We start from the raw sequence: 21,038 nt of genomic DNA, 5'->3' as shown, positions 1-21,038 counted from the left end.
AACATGCGGCAAACAATTATAACACAAACGTATGGCATACGCATTAATATTTGCCAATTATAGCATTGATCATTCAGTTGAGCCAATGATATAAATGAAATTGATTTCCATAGGAACAATTAATTAAATACGAAACAACTTGTTGCCGCAATTTGTGAGATCAGATAATGCGATACGGTGTGTATAATAGAATTGAATTTCTCCCAAAAGGCTGCCTGTGCTTTGATTTAGAATTCACTTTCGCTCTTCTCGACCTGAAATCTGAATTCTCAATGCACTTTTGCAGCAATAAATAAGTGACTAACACTCGCCACACAATGTTTGCATAAGCAGCAGCAATAGCGCTACAAATTCTAACAAAATACAATGGAAAAAGTCGGGGAATATCGGGTTTTGGGGGCAGGAAGGAGCTGCAATGGAACCCGGAGAGTAACAATACTGTTGTTGGTTGTAGCCCGTCTATGCCATGGCCCTGGAAATTCGACGGTAGAAATGTGAAAAAGTGTACAGAAAAGGTCGACAGAGGGGAAAAAAAAACGCATACACAAAACAGCGAGTCATAAATATTGCTAATGAATTTCCCGCACGCTTTGCTAAATAACAACAATAACAAACCGAACCGAACCGAGTCGAGTCGCTCTCCCAACTATGCTGAAACGGAAGTTGGGAGCGGGAGCGTTTGTTGTTTTGTTTTGGCCTGAAATAAATATAATTAAATGTAATTTTTATAATGACAAATGCCTTTTGTTGTCTGTGGCGCGCCCTCACCAGTAGAACAAAAAAAAGGGGGGAAGTTGAGCAATTATAGCTGAGCTCGGAATAGCACATCCACGAAACCGAAACCGAAACGAACTCACAAATTGTGTATCCCAAATTTGCTAGCACAAAATGTAGAGCAGAGCTCGCAGCTTTATGGCTTGGCTTACAGATCAATTTTGTTGGCAAAGTATAAAACGCGAGTTTGCCCTCTGGCAAAGTCGATTTGCCTGCTGTTCGCTCGATTAGCTGGCTAACGGCCCTAACCCTTCACCTCCCCCTTCGCAATCAATCGAGATCCATTGTAAAATTGTAGAAAACAGAGATATACACAAACACGCCGGCTAATAGATGCACGCCCACGATCCTCAGGGGCATTTATGATGATGATGATGATGATCGGATCGCAAACGAGTTTTGCCATAAAAATAAAGATGATTTTGGCCAGATCACTTGTCAGCAACTGAAATCGCAATTAGCATTGCTAATGCGTGCGGATAGACAAAGCCCAAAGTACTTGTATCTGTAAGTACGCTGCAAGTATCTGCAGCTCCCACGTGATATTTTTTGTGTGTTGCGCATTCCGCTCGTTGAAAGCACTTGAGATAACTATGATGTGTTACAGATACACTCGTCGTCCGTCGCTCGTCTTCGATGCAAATATATCGTGTTTCGTGTCAAATGCCCAAATTTGTCAACAGTTCGTCATTATGATGATGATTGCTAGATAGCAGAGCCACAGAATTGGATGAGCTGACACGCCTAGTGGCACTAGAATAATAAACTCGTCTCTCAATGGGCCAAGTGGTTCTGGCCATAAAATGGGCAAATATCTACTGTCATTGTTATTGCTCTACACTCGCAGTTGCATAATTAATATTTAATAAGACTAGCCCGAAGCAGTGCCAAAAGTTTTCTCGACTGAAATATTCTGTTTCTCAGGTGTTTCATGGCCTCCAGGAACTCCTCCTCGTACACCTGTCTTCATTCGCAAATGTAGCTGCTTAGCTACATTTTAAAAAGTATATATTTTTTATAAAAGCTGTTTAAAATGTTTACTTAAAAGGAAACTAAACACATCTTGACCCACTTTCTTTCATTTGCAATTCTTAATGCAAAGGCACTGCATTAGCTGCAAACTGTTAAAATAATATCAATATCGAAGCTTATATTAATAAATATATGTTTAAGCTGAACAAGATACATAGCTCTTTGATAAGTTTGACTTTTGGACCACTAACTCACGTTAGGATTGTTCCAAGGTTAAAGCCACAGGGCATTGAAAGTTCGGCTTGTACCTCAAGTTCTTTCGCCCGAATGTTTGTTTTCGTTTTCAACTTTTCCCTGGCCAAAAGTACAGGGATGTGGAGGAGAGTAGACGAAGTCTCGGTTTTGGCTCGTTGCGATGCTTATGTGCCGCATATATTATGATGCTCAAGCAACATTTTTTATAAGTTGCCATGCTCCAATTCTTTGGTGCAAGAGACCGACTCTTGCCTCACGGCGGCCCGTCTCCATTTGCCATCGGCTAGGGGATTGGCGGTGGAAAAGTTGAGGATGAACCATGCCGAATGTGTGTGCGAAAGTATCTACGAGTTAGTTGGTTCTCGGCAACTTATTTCTCCTTTGGCTTCGACTCTTCTCCATACATTGAGATGAATACAAAAAAACGAAGAAGAAGGGTGTACTACTTCCTTCGTTTTTCACAAAATTACAAAATCCATTAAGTTGCTTGCACGCAACTTAAACATAAATCCATCATACGCCATGTGGCACACATATACACACACACACACACAGATACACAGACAGACAGAAAGAGAGGCAAGGACAAGTTGCAAGTGGTGGGGTGTGGGTGTGGGTGGTGTGTGTGTGTTTTAGGTTAGTGTAGCATAAGTATAGGTAGCATATCCACGCTATATGGCATGCACCAGCCACGCCCTCCGGCCCGCTCCCGTTGTGACGCCCCTGCCCTGCTGATTCGGCTGCTTTTATTATCCACGCCATATTTAATGCACAAACATTCAGACACTCGAGTAGGTAAGTGGGTTGGGCGAAGTCGACATCCACATCACATCTTTATGTATGTAGTCTGTGTATCTTTGGGTCTGTTATGTAGCCTCTTGCCTTTTCTTTAGCCTGCAAGGCTTTCAATTTAATTTCCTTGCCCGACTTGACTGCCTGACTGACGAACTTTGAGCTCACACTTTTCGCTAGCTCGTCGATACTTTCCAATTTGCTTTCAATAGACGGAGAGGCCGACTCCCTTTTTGAGGGGCTGTGTATCTTTTGGCTGATAGCCTGAGATACCATAAATCATAGAACCGATTACGCCAAATTGCAAACGTTAATGTAATAAAACCTCGGACCCAAAATTGCCAGTGAACTTAAGTAGACGCGACGAAAGAGCGATGTGGGAAAAGTAAAACTCACGTCTTGGGAAGAATTGAGCGGGAAGAAAGAGAAGACAGCTAGACAATAGACACACTCTGCGTGTGAGAGTGAGCTTCAGTCTGCAGAATCTAGTTCAAAAGTTCAAGCGAAAAGCGGAGATTGAAAGACACCAGAAGACACGACGATCGCAGAGAAAGGGAGTCTCAAGATGAGATTGCTCGATTTCGGGGGCTTCCGTTTTTGGGCCAAAAACCTGGCCCAAAGCCCAATGCTCTGGGTATTTACACCAGGGTCCGGCTATAAGCTAGCTGCTTGCTGCTTGTGGTTTTCGAGAATGCTTTTCGCCAGTTGCTACAATTGCCGCAATCAAAGTGTAATGCCAACTTGGACAGAAAACCGCAAATCAATGTGCATCAGTGATTTGCGTGTCGGTGACAAGTACGTTATATGTGCATGCATATTGTTGAAAGTGTGGATGGATCGAAACAATACGAAACGATTAAGGTGAGGAGCTTTAGCCTGCTCAAAGGCAATTTTGTAACCGCACCAAACGAACGAAACTAGAACCGATGACAAATGCCCTGACGCCTGACAAATGCCATTGTCGTCATCTCCATCATCATCAATGTCGAGATGAACACCCAACGCCACCCAACGCCACCCACTTGCCGCCCTTTGTTGCCGCAATCTCGGGCTCTTCCATTAGCATTCGCAATTAATTTCCATCTGCGCTGAATTTTTACAAATTTCTAAGCCAGCCCGGGGAATCAAAATGCTACGAAATGTGAAAAAAAAATCCTACACAAATCGCTGGGGAAGAATCTCTAAGCTCTCGTATATACATCTCTACTCTATATACTTTTTTTTTTATATTATTGCACGAGGCTAATTAACATTAATTTTGCATAATTAAAGCGGAACGAGCGACGGAAGCCGGAAAAACAATAGAAAAAGAGACCGAAAGTAGTGGCGGTGAGGCTGGAAAATCTCCATGAGTAGGCAATCCCCAGATTGTCTGTCAGTGGGTCAGTGTCAAGGGTTTTCCCGCAGATGCGGACAAGGAAAAGCTTTTCGGCCAACCCAATTTATATTAATTTCGACTACAAGAGCTGAAAAGCTAAACCCTCATTTGATTACTCAATTATTGTGCGTAAATTAAGAGTATTGTCTCTTGGCTTTCCAAGTGTTGGCCTTTTCGCAAATCCCTGGCAAACCGCAAAAATCTTTGAGAAATCAAGACCATTTGTGGTTGATGTTTGACACTCTGGGAAGAGAAGTCTCTATTTTCTTGCTTCAATTGTCGAAATCAATGAACCAAGCCTGAAAGTACTCCCACTATTTTGGCCCCGACTGTATGCATATATGCCTATGTCTATCCACTTCCGCTTGGCCATTCAGCAAAGTAAGTAGTCCTCTCTGTGCATTTGTGAAATTGCCTCGAATTAAGCGCAAAGTGCGTGTGCGTCTTCAACTGTTTGCTGCTCTTTCTTTTTCATAAATTGCGCTTTGTTTATTATGCCGCCCCGTACCGCCCCCTCAATTGTCCCCCTCCGATGCCAACATTCATTGCTGACCCGGCTTGGGAATGATGTCATTAATTAATGTGAATGAGTTCAGTATGATGTCAATTAGCTGCGGAAAGCGCACTTGGAGGCAGAAGCTGAAGCAGCGGCTCAGCAGCAGCAAAGTGCATTGGGTAATTTGTTATTGGACAGAGAACCACCCACACATTGAGCACCACCAACACACTCACACACACACGCACACACTTACAGATGCAATTGGCAGACAGACACACTGGCGGCTTAAAAAAAAGAAGTCCGGAAACTGGGAAGATTCTGTTCATTTCTCCTCGATTATCATAAGCAGCTGCTCGGTGCTTAGGAAACAGAATAAAAAAAGCTGAAAGCTTTATCTGCGGCAGGCAGAAAACTTGGTCAAAAGTACTTAACAATAGTTAAGACCCAGTCGCATTGGGCACTGGAAAAAAGTAAAAGGCTGGCATAATCATTTAAACGCGACGCCCAATGGAGGAGGCCAAGAGCAGAAATATAATAACACTAAGTAAATGCAATAAAATGAAAATCCAACTGGGGAAATTTCGCCATGATTTATTGTTGTTTCTGAACAAAAAGGAGAACAGCAGCAGAAAGAAAAGGAGCTCGGAAAAGAGAAGTAAAAGGCATTATGCAGATCAAACTCGATGGAAAACTTTTGTTGGCTCTGCGCTTACTTACGAAAACATTTTCGTATTCCATTTTTTTTTTTGGGGCACAAAGAACTTGGGATTTAGCTCACCTGCAAAGATAAAAGAGAAGCACTCATTAGTTATTTGCTTATTAAAACATTGGATTTCTTAAGCTAATACTTAAAGCATTAAATTATGGACTTTGTGGCTACCTAAATATGTTATTTCCAAAGCGAACAATATATGGATTTTTGATTTATGGCTCACAACAAGCGTAAATCAATATTTTCAACTCATAGAAAATCAATTAAATTTCACCAAGAAGAGAGGCATAAAATGTAAATGGTTTTTTAACTAACACAGAAGCCTCATAACTTTTAAGACGCTAAAATTTGAAAGTTTTCAAAGCTCAACTTAGATTTGTTTCCCTGCAAAAGCAAATTGCATGTTTCAGACAACCGATTTGTTTGCGGAGTGCGGTCATTGATTTCGGGCCTCTGGTTTTGCTACTCCGTCCAATTGTTGCCACAATTTGTTAATGCAAAAAGGCGAAAGGCAAAATATCGAACCGACTTTAGAGCTCCAATTCGAGTTTAGTCTGTGATTTTGCGGTATGTGTTTGTGCAGCGAAGGCGAAACAATTTTTGTGGTCAAGAGCCTTTCACCAAACGAGAGGAATAAAGAGGTAAAGAATGGAGTGTAGTCCGAGTTCATAGCTCATGAACTACCTCCTTTTTCCCAGAGTTACCCACTTTGGGGCTGGTCATGTTTTCGCCCCCTTTTTGGCCCGGCTAACACTGGAAGCTAAGCCCGCTTTTTACCCTTTCCTGGAAAATTAGTTTAGCCCTTGGCTCGCCTCTTATTCTTCCCGTTTAAAGAATGCTTTCCATGGTTTTATTTTACGTTCCTTTGCTTTTTTTTATTCCCTCTGCTCCTGGCTCTGACTTTTTGGGGTTTCCCTCTGGTCGGAAATGGGAAATAAATGGTTACCGACGTTACCTGCAATCAGTGTGCATTCCTATCTGTCAATGGGAAATCAGTCAAAGCTACAAAACATGGTCCGTCAAGAGGAATTACCCTCCCAGATACAAAAGTATCTCAAAGTGTTTGGCAGCTATTGCTAATGATGTGCACGCACAAGGCTAGCAAATAGCTAAAAAAAAAAGGAGCGGTAGACAATTTCTACAGCTCGACACTCGGAGGAGCTGCTTCCCCAATTAGCTTATTGCAAAATAAATGGAAATATAAATTATAGAGTGAGTGGGGCAGCCCACACACACAATAAATAAAATTGACAGCCCTTGAAGACAAAAACTCTGGCAATATTTACTTATGAGCAACTCAAACTTGGTATCCAAATGCTTTCATATCCTGAACTTCTGGTTTGTGGCAAATTTGCATGTTTAGTGCAGTGAGAAAAATAGGTTTTTAATCTTCTTATATTATTTGAGGTAATAGTGTAATACCTCGATAATTAGATTAGTCACACCATCTGACTAGTTTCTATGATTTTACTGATAATTATCTTGAATGTTTGTCCAAGGATATTGGTTTTTTTTTCTCTGTGACTACCTGTTCCAAGTTCTGCAGGGGTGGCAGTTTTGTCTGATTGGGGGTGTCTGGCCTTTCGCACACACACACACACTTTTGCCCGCCGACTGCCGGAGTCTCGGATTACATGCTGGCAGCCCTTTTTGATGGATGGATGGATGGGTGGACGCATTCCGTGCCTTTTCCCTTTTGCTTACTTACTTAAACAAGAGCAGCGAACACACAGAACACAAAACTGGTTGTCGCCGGCGAAGTAAAGAATCGTGTGAGCAAACCTGGAGATCAGTGGAAAGAGCGATGAGGAGTGGAATGGAGGGAGACTGCCAAAAGGGGTCGGGGAACGAGTGACAGTTGGCACGGAAGTGGTTTTGATTTAATGCCGCTTGGCGCTGAATGACGCAAGATAAACAGATGCTACGCGGCGAAGAACAGGTGTCGACAGGTGAAAGAAGCAGCGCGGGAAAGGTAAATGAAGGAAAGAGAGAAAGAAGTGGGGCGAAACCAAAGTCGATTAGGATACACCTTAAATGGGTATCGGAAAAGGAGCACCTCTTGTGATTCATTTGGCTACTGCCCAAATCGGCAGCTTATTATAAATTCAAGTTAATCTGCAGTCAAAGTAGATATAGAATGGTCCGAAATGAAAAAGGTCATGGCATAATTTTTTTCAAAAGAGCTTTTTTTTTATTAGAGCTTAGGTTAACTTAAAAATGTAAGAGCAAGCTTAAAAATGCCACTGTATGTTTGAAATCCTACTTCTTTTCAGCCGTTTCAGTTTCTCCCCTGCTAACATTTCACGCACTTTTGATTGTTCTTGTGCGGTTTATCTAATTTGTAATTGCTGCCGAAAATGAAATTCCGTAACAGAGGAAGGCCAAACCACAGAATACAATCACAGTAAAAGAATGCCTAGTACTCAAGGACTAAGGGCTGATGGAGAATTTTCGAAGGGAGCATCAGGAAATGGAGGCAGACAAAATAAATCCCCCCACTGGGCATACTTGTGGCTTATTGGCAATCAAATTTGGCACAGAGCTCGTGTCTAAGCCAAGGAAAATGGAGGCAGTGCCACAATGGGGCAGGCTGGTAATGGCAGGGTGGGAATGGAGAGTCTCGGCTGATTAGCATAATTGACTTTGTGTTAAATTTAGCATTTAATTAATGCGAATGCAGAGCTAGCGAGCAGTTGGCCAATATGTAACGCCAAAGTGAGCCCCAAACCTTGAATCGGTTTGCAAACTGGGTATTTGTAAACGCAGATTTAGGGGAAACACCAACCAATCTACCTACCAACCAACCAACCAACAAACATACCAACCATCCAGCCATCCCAATTTTCCAGGCGATTGTTGTTCCTCCTTTTCGGTGCTCAGTCTGGCAAACACATGTGCTCCAATTTCAAGCCCAAAACTCTCTCCCAGCTCGCCGGCACTTGAACAAAGCCTGGCCATAATTGACTTTTCCAGCAGCAGACGCCGGCGGACAAGCCACAACCACTTAACACCTCCCAACCACCCACAAACAAAGCGGCTGGAAGAAGGAAAGGCGTTCTAGAAAACTTTGGGCCAACCCCTCGGCAAAGCACTTAACATGTTCATCAATTGCGCCCGTTTTCTCCGCTTCCCCACTGTCCCACTGCCGCCCAAATTTTCCGGCCCAGAGTCACACACATACAGCAGACAGCCGACAAAGTGTCCCGGCTTACAGTGAAGCCTGGAAATGGAAAATAGAGCAGGTAGAAATTCCGCTGGGGTCGCCGCCAGTGGAGGTGGTGGAAATCTGGCCAAGCCAAAACAATGCAGTGCTCCCCAGCAAGGGAAAGAATCCAAAGAGCAACAGAGAGCGCCGTGAAATTGTTTGGCGACAGGAAAAGCAGTCAAGAAAAGTGGAGCACATTTTAGCACTGCGGAAAATTGGCTTGGAGTCAACAAAGTATTACAAATTTTACTTTTATATACATATAATATTCCTTATTAGGTAGATTAACTAAAACATTATAATAAGACTCTAAGTAATTGGGCATTGTTAAAAGCTTTTAAATTAAATGCGGTGTAATGCAGAGCTTAACCCAAAAACTTATCTTGCGATTTTTGTACATATTTTTTGTCTCAGTGCAGCGCAGAGGGAGTTGGTTGACAGCGAACGCCTACGCAGAGAGGCTGTAATTTGTTAGATGCGCCACACCAAATGACAAAGCCAAAGCCAAGTCAAGGCCCAAGATGTTGGGGCTGTAACTCAAACGGAGCTTGAAGAAGAGCTGTCTGCGATGTAGGCGATCAAAAATGTGGCAAACTAAGTTTGGTCAAAAGTCTAGACAAGAATCTTAGCTAATGAATGTCATCGCAAAGAACTAGTTAAACCAGTTTAAGGAGCACTCGCGACTCGGCAAGTCTTTCAAACGGATGACTTTTGGGCCTTTGAGGAATCTCCCAGGGGCACTTTATTTTAATACCATACCAGAAAGGTGTTACGCGCTTTTCCCCAGGGCATATTTTTTCCCTAGTGATGGCAAAACCAGTTTGGTTTATTACATTAAAATTTTCTGGACTCTCTTGTAATTTTTCGAATATCAGCAAGGGTTTATTACCTTAGAGCGTAACTAAGTTTTTACAAATCATTTCATCTCTCAAAAGTAAAAAATAACAAAATATCAGGTATACTTAAAGTCGCTTTTGGCCACTTTTGTGAGCATGACATCTCTATGCGATCTTTGCGACCAACCAAAGCCATAATGATTAATTTGCCTTTTTGGCCGCACACGCTGAACGCTCGATTGGCAGAGAGCTGGAAGGTTTCCTCACTCAACGCGGTGTCAAATGCGAATGGTACCCCGCTCAAGTTGATGAACACTTTGTGGAAGTTTATGCAAATGACCAGTTGTTGGAGTAGCTGCATAAGTATCCGCATAATTACCCATAATGAGTAGAAAATGGAAAGTATCCGACGAGTGGGTTAAGCAAACTCTGGTTGAACGACCAAGGGATCGGTCGGTCGGTCATCGATTGGCGGCGATTCCAGTGAAGCATATGACTGACTCTACGTTTATCTGTAGTTATAACCAACTCGAGGTGTAAACGAATACAGAACTTTGGCTACGAAGGGGTAACACGTTGCGCAAATTTGCATGGCGTCAACAGGTGGCTAGCTAAGCGCGAAATCTATTTATTTAGTTACACATTTCGCTTTGTTTTCGTCTTGCTTTCAACTTGAGCCAACTTGAAGCACTTGGGCCACAGTTTTGTAGACTCTTACTTCTTGGCTCGCTCCGGGCAATGTCAGCTCACTCGGCTTTTAGCTGCACTTCACATCTTCGACTTCGACTGACTGGAAACCAACTGCTGCTGCTGCTGCTGCTGCAGCCAAAAATGCAAATCTAAGTGATGCAACAAAACAGTCAAGCTCAGCTGAAAAGCGCCAGAGTCAACGTTTCTTTCTTTACGTTCGATCTTCGATGGCTGCCGAGGTCTCCATCTGAACTCAACTCGGCTTGACTTGACTTGGCTCTGGAGTTGGTGTTGGAGTTGGAGCTGGAGCTGGAGCTGGAGCTTCAGCTGGGGGCAAACAAAAAGACGAGGCCCCGAGCATCGGATACTTTGTAGTAATCCCCACTAACAGTTGGAAACACTCGCCATACACAACACATAAATATATCCACATGATGTGGCTTCGGGGGAACGAATGGCTTTCTGATGATGATGGCGATGGTTATGATGGTGATGATGACGAGGTTGAAGGCAGTCTATCATATGCAATTTCCCATTAGAGATGGCTACGTGAGCGGCAAGAGTTCGAAAAATAAATCAAAACTAACTTCTTTACTAATTTATTAAATTTTTCCTTGCCCATTAGGCTTCTAATAAGTAATGTAGTTTGTTTGTTTCGATTGATAGCTTCCTAATGTTTGTGATACATTTTACAATTTCGCTAGTGCTTTTCCGGGGATTTTCCCTCGCCCGTTTTGCGCTGTGTCATCACTATACTCGCACATTACTCGCTCATTGGCATTTGCAATTTCCCGCTGATTTCTGTTGTTTTTCACCAAAGCCATTGTCTTCATCGCCTCGCTTGAAGTTGTGAGCCACTTCCACTGGGATTCGTATTCGGATTAGTATTCAGATTCGGTTTTGTTTTATTTTTTCATCTCTTTCTGGTGAGCGGCGCGTCAGAAACTCGAGCATGGGGATCAATCTCTCCATTAGAGTCGTCATCGCAGTTCGAGACCCTCTGCATCTCGACTGCCAGTCGGTTATTGCATTGTAAAGACAGAATGCGACAGCCACAAAGGCAACGTAATGATGTTTGCGTCATGAGCGGCATTTCTAGCTCAAGAGTGTGGAGTATCTACAGTATCTACATATATCTAAGTTTATCTGTATCTTTGTATCTGCTGTCGTGCACTTGTAGAGCTCCGCTGCTCGTCGCACGTCGCTCAAACATCTCACATTTCGCAGTTGCGGGTACTGCGAATATTGTGTAATATATGTAGGAGTTCATTGTTGTTGGCTTGCCGGGAATTGGGTAATCCATATGGCCAATATCAAATATGTACCAGCACCTCAAACTCAAAACGAAACGCTTGACACGGCAAATATATGAAACTCATCTCCGCACATTGAGATGGATTGGCGCGTTACATTTGCATCTTTTGCATAGTTTATCAATTTAAGGTGCCATGGAGGCTAAAGCCTTTTGATAAATTGCTCGAAACGAAAGCAACGTTTCTGTATCTGTATCTGTATCTCTCAGATATCTCTGTGATGTGTACATAAATATGAAACGAGGCAAATTCAACAATCAATCAGCGGAAGACGACACTCAATGCAAATGGCCAATTTGTTTATAAATAAATGTTTGACAATTTTTGAGAGGCTAAGAGGTACGAGAGGAATAAGAGTTTGATGGGCAAAACAAACAAGTAGCAAAACAATATTTGTTCTGAAGATACAAACATATTGATTCGAAATTGAATTTTCCATTTTAGAACATTCGAAATTTATGTATATTTTCTTAAGATACATATTCTGAAATCTTTTTTCCTTTTGTTATTGAACATTTAGGAAATGAATTATAATTGGACTGTAGAGTACAGTTTATAATTTCTTCGAGTGCATATGGCTTCCAGCTAAGCACGTGCGCCTACAATAAAATTTCGAAATTTATTGCCTGGTTACTGTAAAAATACAGTATACCTTTTTGGCCACTTCCACCCCTCGGGTCCTTGCCAACCCCCGCCCCAAACACCCGGCTCCTTGACCCCGCTGCATGTGTGTGTGTGTGTGTGTGTGTAACCATGTATTAATGTTGCATGTTCATTTGGTTTGCGTGCAGGTCTTTCGACGCTTTTGCTCCGACTCATGCTGGTAGTAAATTACGGTGGCCGAGCCACCGAACGAAAACGAACCCCTAACCTTGGTTGTGCAACCCCTGGTCGGTGCTGGCGTATTCAGAGTTTTGGGCTGGTTTCGAGAACTCCTTGCCACTATTTCCAGATCCTGTCATGCCTTGTTGTCCTGCCCCTAAAAACGAGCCGCGCGACAGCTGATGGCAATGGTTTCCTCTTTCTGGCCCGCTTCGCAATTGGTTTTATGACCAACCAAAGGCCACTGAACCGCACCTTAAAAAAAAAGGCGCTAAAGCAAAACGTGGCCAAGTCGCAGTTTGATTAAAACTATACACAGAGCACACAGATACAGATACACATGGACTACAGTAATAAATGGCCATACATGGACACATGGGAGCAGCCGCCTTTGGTCTTTAAACTCGCTGATGTCGCTTTTTTCTTTTTTTGGTTCTGTTCTTGGTTGTTATACCCTTACATAGGGTTCCATTATAATTCCCAGAAGTTCGACGTTATCGAAGGGAAGAAAGCGTATCCACACCTTTGTTGAATATTTGCGTATTTTGGTTAGTTCTCAAAAATACATTACATTTCATTACTTTTTTATTTGAATTTTTCGGTGTGAACACCTAATAGAAATGACAGAATTATTCGCTTATTTGGTATTATTTTTAAGTTCCAACCAATTTTTCATTTCTAGCACTAAAAACTCTATATGACAGGGTATTCCCGCGTTCGACCTTCCCAGCAGTCCAACTCTTCTCGTATTTTGTAATGCTTTTTTGTTTTAATAGTCTTGGTTTGACCTCGTCACCGGTTCGCGTTTTGGCCCAGCGGCGCTCCCTTCCTGACCCTTTGGCTCTTCCTCTTCCTGTCGCCCATCTGTTCGCTGTTCGCCCTGTCGCTGTCCCAGTCGCACACCGGCACTCACAAAGTATCCATCTCTTTCGGACCACCGTGTGTTTTGCCGGGCGGCTGGTTTGTCATGTTTCATGTCGGAAGTGGAAATTATCCGCAGTGCACTTTGCCATTGCCATTGCCCTGGTGACTGACTGGTTACCCAATGCCACACCACAAATCCACCACTCCAGCTCTGTCCTCTCCGCCCCTCAGCATCCGTATATGTCTCCCTCTGGGCCTCCCTTTTGGCCTTAGCATTTTGGTTTCGTTTCGTTTTCATTACCCACTATCGCCATCCGCTGGCAAGTCATTGACACACCTGTGGTGAGCATTATCAGGGGCGGAATGGACTGGCCACGATGGTAGGGAGAGGTTGGGTTAGTTCCCTAACAGCCAGGTAATACAACTCCCCAAACCCTACATTCCGCGCCCTGAGACTCGCATTCTCTGGAGAATTTGAGCATTTGCAGGCGGTTTTACCTCAGTGAATTGCATTGTTGAGATGGCGGAATGGATAGATACGCGTATGAAATGTATAGCATTAGGTGCATGCGACGAGATCGTTAAGCGTTCGCCCAAAGGTGGTCATTAAAAGTCACTGTATTTATATAATATATACACATATTCATTCATAATCCATGATTATAAGGGAAATTATATTTATACTTGGCAAAAACTTTTCTCAATCAAAAGCTTGCTAAAATGTCAGCGCTACCAGAGCTCTAGGTGATTATCTAACTTTCTACTGCCCCCCGAAATTATCCCAACGAACAGAAAACAATTTTGGAAACAGTAGTTTCCCAGAACAGAAATTTCCCCCTGGCACAGAAAGCGAACACACACACACAAAAGTTCGAATAACACTTCCGAAAACCATTTGCGATGTTGGCGATAATTGTTTGTAACTAGTTACAAACCAGACCCGCACACCGATGCCCCTCCCCCTTCTCCATAAAGCAAATGACCCTTATGTGGCGAACCTCATTACGACACTTTGGTCATTCGCCACGCATTCAGAACCGACTCTCTTTCAGAATCGAAGAAACTAATGATCATTCGATTCATTTCTGGTTTTCATGGCGGTCTATAGGATGAAAGAGAGTGGGGAGAGGGAGAAGTCTCGGCATAAATTCAATTAGATTTTATTGATGATTGATTTCTGTTCGTGGGGAGGGGGAGAAAAGCAGTGCGGGGTCAGAGTTTCCCGCAAGATCTTCGAAGATCATTCTCTCTTTTTCTCTTGCAGAAAACATGCGCTAATTGTCTTTAATTCAATTAGGACACAGTCACACACACACACACACACACACAGAAGCACACACCATTCCACACTTAACTTCAATTGCTGTGACCCAACGAGCCACCTCCCCCTGCCACCGATCTGCCCCATGACTGTCTTTACTCTTAGCTAAATTCATCAGACACTCGAATTTATCTGGTTTCCCATATGCATATATTTTATGGAATCGTGATTATATTTCCGCTCCTAAACGCAAATAAACACGCATACCGATAGGCAAACAGTTCAAGTTTATTGATATAGTTTCCTATAGCTTTCTCTTTCTCCCTCTGATTTGCTGTTTCATTGACCGCCTGTTAAACAAATGCGAGAAAAATATTCATGCAATTGCCGGCTCTTGTTATCAGCGTTATACCAAGATATATATGATATTTATATTTATATTTGTATACGATTCGGTCCTCACTTTTGTCGATATTGTACGCAAACAGCATTTGGCCATCAGCAATCGATAGATAAGTTGGAATTGGCTTTGCTTTCGACTCCAAACTCGCTGAAGACAGCTGACAACACTCCCCATGCCCCTCCCCAGCACTACCCACTGCCATGCGCTACCCCCTCCCTCCCCCAACATAATCACCCCTCCAATCATCGATCAGTTGGACTTATTGCGGGGCTCGTTAGGCGACCCATGACGGATATTATTGGGAGGTCTGGGTCTCTGGTCTGGCATTCCGTGCGAGAAAGAGAGGAAACACCGCATGCAAGTCGTGTGCACTCAAAGAAATTAGTGGGCATCCCAAATTATGATTCAATATCTGCTATTACACTAACACACTTAATGAAAACCCTAATATATTGTTTACAATTAAATGCATACTGCCCAGGTGCGCTTCGTCACTACGTGATCTGCCGCCTAAGAGAACTAATTGCTTAATCTTGACTCTTGCTTAATTATACGTATTTAAATTTTAATATTTTTTATCTTAGAGCTGCAATTGATGCTCCACTCAAACGAGAACTCGGCTGCCACCGATAAACGCCATATAAAACGATCTGATTTCTCGCTGTGCATGGGCATGACTTGCCCAAAGTTCGCTTTTCTCCCCCAAGTGAACGCTATGTACATATCTTACTCTCTCGTTTGGGCTTATTGTTTTAGTTGCCTTGCTCCGCTTCGCTTTGAGCAGCTGCTATATAGACTTATATATATATATATATATATAAATATGTATACATATAGAGTAAACAGCGACTGGGAAAACAACAACTACAATCTACATACAGTTCATTTTAATTGACATCGATAATTAAAAAACTATTTTAAGTTTGACTTTTTGTATCGCCAAGTTGTTTCCTCCACAAGCTGAGCTAAGCAGTTTCAGTTTTTCAGCAACGCTCTCTTTTAATTCCGTGAGCTTGCATGTTGGCTTTATTATGATCTATAACCCCAAAAGCCTTTGTCTCACAGATACTTGCTCTACTTTCCCGCGTTTTCATTGTTTTTCAGCTGCAACCACTGAAGAAAGGTCGAGGTGCTGGCAACTCGCCACTCGAGAGGCAAACCAAGTCAAGGGCCAAGATACAAGTTTTGCACCAACAGCACCCCCGTCGCCGTCCCATCACCTTCCTTTGCTATCTTCTATATCTGCTGCTGTCGTAATTACCCAACAATTAATAAAAGTTAACCACTTTCGTTGTTTGATATCTACCTCATTGCGCCGTCAAGTGCGAGGTTCTGATTACGACGAATCACGGAAAATATCTCGAGCTCATAAAAGTAAGGAACGTTATAAAAACCCAAAAGCCGTTCGCCTCTGACACACATAGTGTAATCGGTTATTGGTATATTGACAAAAAAAAAAAAAAAAAAGGAAAAACTAGGGAAAGAAATAAGTACTATATAAGGTGCTGTGTTATGATTCGGAAGGCGACACCACAAAGTTGGCTTTAGATAAGATTCTCTACCTATACAGTAGCAGCGGTTTAATTGAACTTAATTGAAGGTGGTTGATTGCAGTTCTAGATTGAAAAGAGCGCTACTGTTTGGAATATTTTCGGGATACTCAATTCGGTTGAAAGTCATTGTAATTGACAGCTAAAGTTCATAAAAACATACATAGCGCCTATTTCCAACATTTCGCACTCAGATTCTTCTAATCATAACGTACTGCATAAGATATTTTCATTGCTTTTCCTATGAGTCAGTTAAAAATATATTGAACTCGAACTGAACTGAGGTCTTATTCCCAGAAGTTCCCAGGTCATTCACAAACTCTTCTACTCATATTCCAAAACTATTACCCTAAAAGTCTATACCCATGAGTAATTCGTGGAAATAGTCGTTAGATATGGATATATACATAGGTATTTGTACATGGCCAGAGTTTGCCTATTTATATAGTTTTTTATCGTCGCAACTAAGAGGCATTAAGTAAAGTTCCCAGCTTTGGTTCCCACTGCGAGGTTTCCTCTACGGCAACTGAAACGATAAGAGTTGTGTTCCCTAGGCATAATTTGTGGGTCAAGTACAAAACCACTGCGTGGTTGCAGTGGAGCAGTGGAGCAGTGGGGCTGCTGGAGATATTTAGCATTTCGGTGCGCTCAGTCTTAGATCGCAATTTCAATTTTCACTTTTTGATTTCGAATTCCATTAAATCGGTTGTTAACAATTCGATGGTCTTTATCGATTTTCTATGGACTTTTATGCGGTGTTAATAAAGCCTTTTCAGACTTTTAAAAATTTTGTTCGGCATAGGCAAGCTCAGTTTGATTTTGCGGACCTTTGTAATTTCTTTGGAGCGAGACTATTTTTGGCCGCTGCTCTATGGTTATTGAAATATTTTACCTTTTTGTAGTTATTATTACTGCTGCTGTTGCCAGTCACATTTAACTGGTTTTTGTGCCGTTCCGTTGGTGTGGCTGTTGGTTGTTGGATTGCTGAAGTTTTACTTTTCAGCTGCACTGTAATTGAAATTTTTGTAGCCGTCGTTGCTGTAGAGCATTTCAAATTGTTTTGCACCGCCCACTTTGAATTATTTTATTCGCGTTTGATATATATACTCTGGGGATTTTCACATATATTTATATATGTATATATCGATATTGGTAGTTTTATGTACGGATCTATGGGTTTTTTCGCCTGTTCAGTTGGGTTTCGCAAATCAAATAATTTGTATCACAATTTTCTTTTTGGGTTGTTTTTCTTTGTTTCGGTTTTTTTTTCTCGGGATATATCCTCACTTTGATGCTTCTGCGAGGATGAACAAATGCAAGTTAAATCATAGGTTGCGTTTGGTCATTAGCACTTCGTTTTGTCTTTTATGCAACATTAAAAACAAACACACAAATACACACATATGCATAATCCGAGAGTTGAAAGTTCTTGCAATGCGGCAAGAGTTGGCCATAATCAAATAAACCTGTTGGCTAAGACAAGAACGCAGCAGCAGCAACAGCAGCAGCAGCAGCTGATTTATGTTGCCGAGCTGGGAGATATATGTACATTGTACACATATAGAAATATGTATATTTATAGAGCTAGCGTTTTGTTAACCGGTTCTCAGCGCCTGGGTCTCGGATTCTTGGTCCGACAGCCAAAAGTCTTGGACTCGGCCAACAATTGATACAATTTGCGGGATAATTTTCTGCTGGCGTTGCCGACTTCTTTGATTTTCATGGCCGTTAGCGGGCGTGTGTGTGGGAAATTCCTCCCAGCTGCCGCCAGCAACCGGACTTTGGGGCCTGGTGCCTGGGGCCACTTGCATAATGAGTGCAACAGCGCAAGAACGGCAAGAACAGTGCAAGTCAACGACTTTCACACGCCCAAAAACTAAAAAAAAAAAACAACTAAAAACCAAAAACCAAAGCCAAAGACTGCGAGCCTAATGAGGGGAAAGGCATCAGTGCGAGAGTTGAAAAGGTCAGCGGCACCAGTGGTTGGAATTGGGGAAGAACGGCACAGAATTTACACTGAGAAAAAAATAAGGAAGTATTCTAAATAAAATGGTAAAGTTCTTCGCTTTTAACACAAAATGCTTTTATTCTAAAATTACTAGCAAAACAAAACAAACAAAATAATGAGCCGAAGAGGAGGATTTCTACATTTCGGTTACAACTATTTGCCCCAGTGCATCCGCTGACCAAGTCCAACTCTAGTGCGATCCCATGTCCGCATTGCCTCAGCGGAAATAATCGTAAAATAAGGTACCACCGAGGGCACCAACAGACACATAAAGACAAAAGCCAGGTTCAGCTGGCCAAGAAGTGGAGGAGCGAGAAGAAGCTGAAGCGGCTAGTGGTGCTACCAAGAATATGGAGGAGAAAAGAAGAGTATAAGCAGAAGCACAAGCAGGACAGAAGTATCGGGCAATGGGCATGAAATAAAAGTTTAGCGCAAAGCGGAATTGAAATGGATGGCTGGCCAAGAACTAGACTCTCTCTCTCGCCGCGACTGTTGACTGTTGTCGACTGCTGTTTGAACTTGGCTAAAATAAATAAAGCCATACAACAGACCAACTGGGGACCCAAACTCCAGCTCCCATCCCCCATACCCCGTCCCGCAGATGTTCCCTTAGTTTTGGGTGTCAGAAAAGTTTTGTCGCTGGCAAAGTTAACATTTCGCACCCCAAATGAAAATGAAATAGTTTTCTTTTCGCTCGCAACTTTGCAGATATAGCAGTTACTTTTTACTTTGCCTGATGTATTGGATTCATAATTAAATTTGCTGCTAATTGTGCGGCGCTCTTAATGAAGACATACAAAAATGAAATGATAGCTGCCCCCAGTGGACGGCAGTCCAAAGTTGTAAGGCTCCGTCTAAACGGACTTTCGACTTTTCCTTGGGAACTCGAAAATGGAAAGAAATTCCTCTTCTCGTAAAATTGGCACTTTGCAATTGCAGCACGCAATTGCAGTGCGAAATCCATCTGTTTGCGACTAAAACGGGGGGGAAATGGAGAGCGGGGAAAGTCTAGCCCGTTGCCAAGGGCTTTGGATTTCAATTTGCGGTTGCAGCTGCTTTTTCCCTTTTCCCCTCCCTCTCTTCAATCCTCACCACTAAATGAGGAAAATATTTTGCGGTTCACTCGCAAGATTATGGCTCAAGATTGCAATCCCTTAACTAACCAGCTAACTTACAATCGCTGCAAAGAACTTAAAGCAGCAGATCTGCAGCTGGAAAATTTCCATAATTGAAAACGAATCTGCAACTGCAACTTTCCAGCTGACTCCGATGAGGAGAGGCAAATCGAGCTATGGCAAATATTTTGAAATTGAAGATTCGATAGTAAACTTTCGTCACTCAGGTAATTCTACAGAACTTCCAAGTGAATTATTCAAGTGAAGATCAATTGGAACTTGATTTTTAGGGGATTTGAATAACATTAGTCCAGATATTATGGAAATTTGTAAAGGTAAAGTGTCCAATTGGTTATTATTATGAACCCACTTAATAAACATATAAATGGAATATCCATAAAATGTTCTGCAGTTCCATTAAATTTCTCTGATCTTCACGCAAAATGTTCACTTCTTCATCAGCCAAGCGACTCCCTCTCCTCAGATGTTCGCCTCTGAATTTGCATAGCTAAATATGTATTTAAATATTTATTTTTCAATTTTTTGGTCCCTAATGAATTTGCTGGCTGCCTTTCTTATTGTCTTTTATTTATTATCTGCTTTGCATTTAACCCAAATAAATGGGCGAGCAAAAAGTTCTGAGTTTCGGAATTGGATTCGAATCGCGATTCGCGTTTCGAGTTTCAAATTGTTTTTTTTTTTTTTGTGGGTTTTAGAACGTGACTCATTTGTTTCTGGTGGCCAAGTGAAAACTGCACACCATGCACAACTTAATTTGTTAATAAACAATTACGCCGTTGGGTCTTTAGTGTGGCAATTAAAGTGTTGAATTGAAGCCCGGCTTGCGAAATGGAGCCGTGTATCGAAATGCACGAATTATACACATTCGCGAGTGTAATTGCCCAGTGTTTCCGCTTTTTGAGTTTGCGATATAGTTTTTTGATTTATGCGAATAGTTTCTGGTTGCGAGATAGGCCAATATTTCAGATGCATATGTGTGTGTTTGCGTGTTTGATATTTGGTATTGCAGCTTTATCGCTCGACTGGCGGCGTTCGATTGTTGGTCTAGTTTTTGATTTACAATATTTCGAGTTACGGCCGATTGTTAAGTTGCTGTAGTGTAGTTACTGCTTACTGCTACCGGTTGTAGTTACAGTTTGTTTATTATTCGGCTAGATTATTAGTTATATTAAACGGCCAGTTTTGAGAGTTCCGCACGAGACGAGCAGCTAACTGCGTTCCTGACATTAGACTGAAAACTGAATCTGAAGCCCGATCCGAATCCAAATCGCCTGAACTTAAAACGCTGCCTTCGGCTCTCGCTCGGCACTCGCTCGGCTGCGACGTCGACTGCGACGCTGGCAGCGACAACAACGATTGGCCTCTCTCATTCACTTACCTCCTCTCTCTCTCTCGCACTCTCTCTTAGCGGTGAGAGAGTGTTTTCCTCACATTTGTTTTGCTTTTGCGGTTCGCCAATGGCCCCCCAAAACGAAAAGAGCGCGCAAGAGCTAGCTCCACAGTGGATCCTAAGAGAACGGTCCCTGTGGACTCCATCTAGCTAAGAGAAACGCACTTAGTTAGTTTCT

General features: G+C 42.3%; 1 protein-coding gene across 12 annotated transcripts in view; it reads right to left on the bottom strand.

Moving 5' to 3' along the window:
* cpo (couch potato) overlaps nt 1–21,038 on the bottom strand; it is a 99,061-nt gene that overhangs the window by 54,076 nt on the left and 23,947 nt on the right. For 5 of the 12 annotated variants that reach the window (NM_001014632.4, NM_001275763.1, NM_080105.4 and 2 more), the window contains exons 1-2: nt 20,531–20,711; nt 17,219–17,623 (exon numbers count right to left, since the gene is read on the bottom strand). The exons of 6 other annotated variants lie outside the window; for them this stretch is intronic. The gene's annotated coding sequence lies outside the window, so the exon portion shown is untranslated. Of the gene's footprint in view, nt 1–17,218; nt 17,624–20,530; nt 20,712–21,038 lie in introns of those variants that run through there. One more of the 12 variants, NM_001275759.1, reaches the window with a different exon arrangement.

The sequence above is a fragment of the Drosophila melanogaster genome, chromosome 3R (genome assembly GCF_000001215.4).
Source record: "Drosophila melanogaster chromosome 3R".
NCBI classification, from domain to species: domain Eukaryota; kingdom Metazoa; phylum Arthropoda; class Insecta; order Diptera; family Drosophilidae; genus Drosophila; species Drosophila melanogaster.
This window is presented reverse-complemented; position numbering and strand designations above follow the sequence as displayed.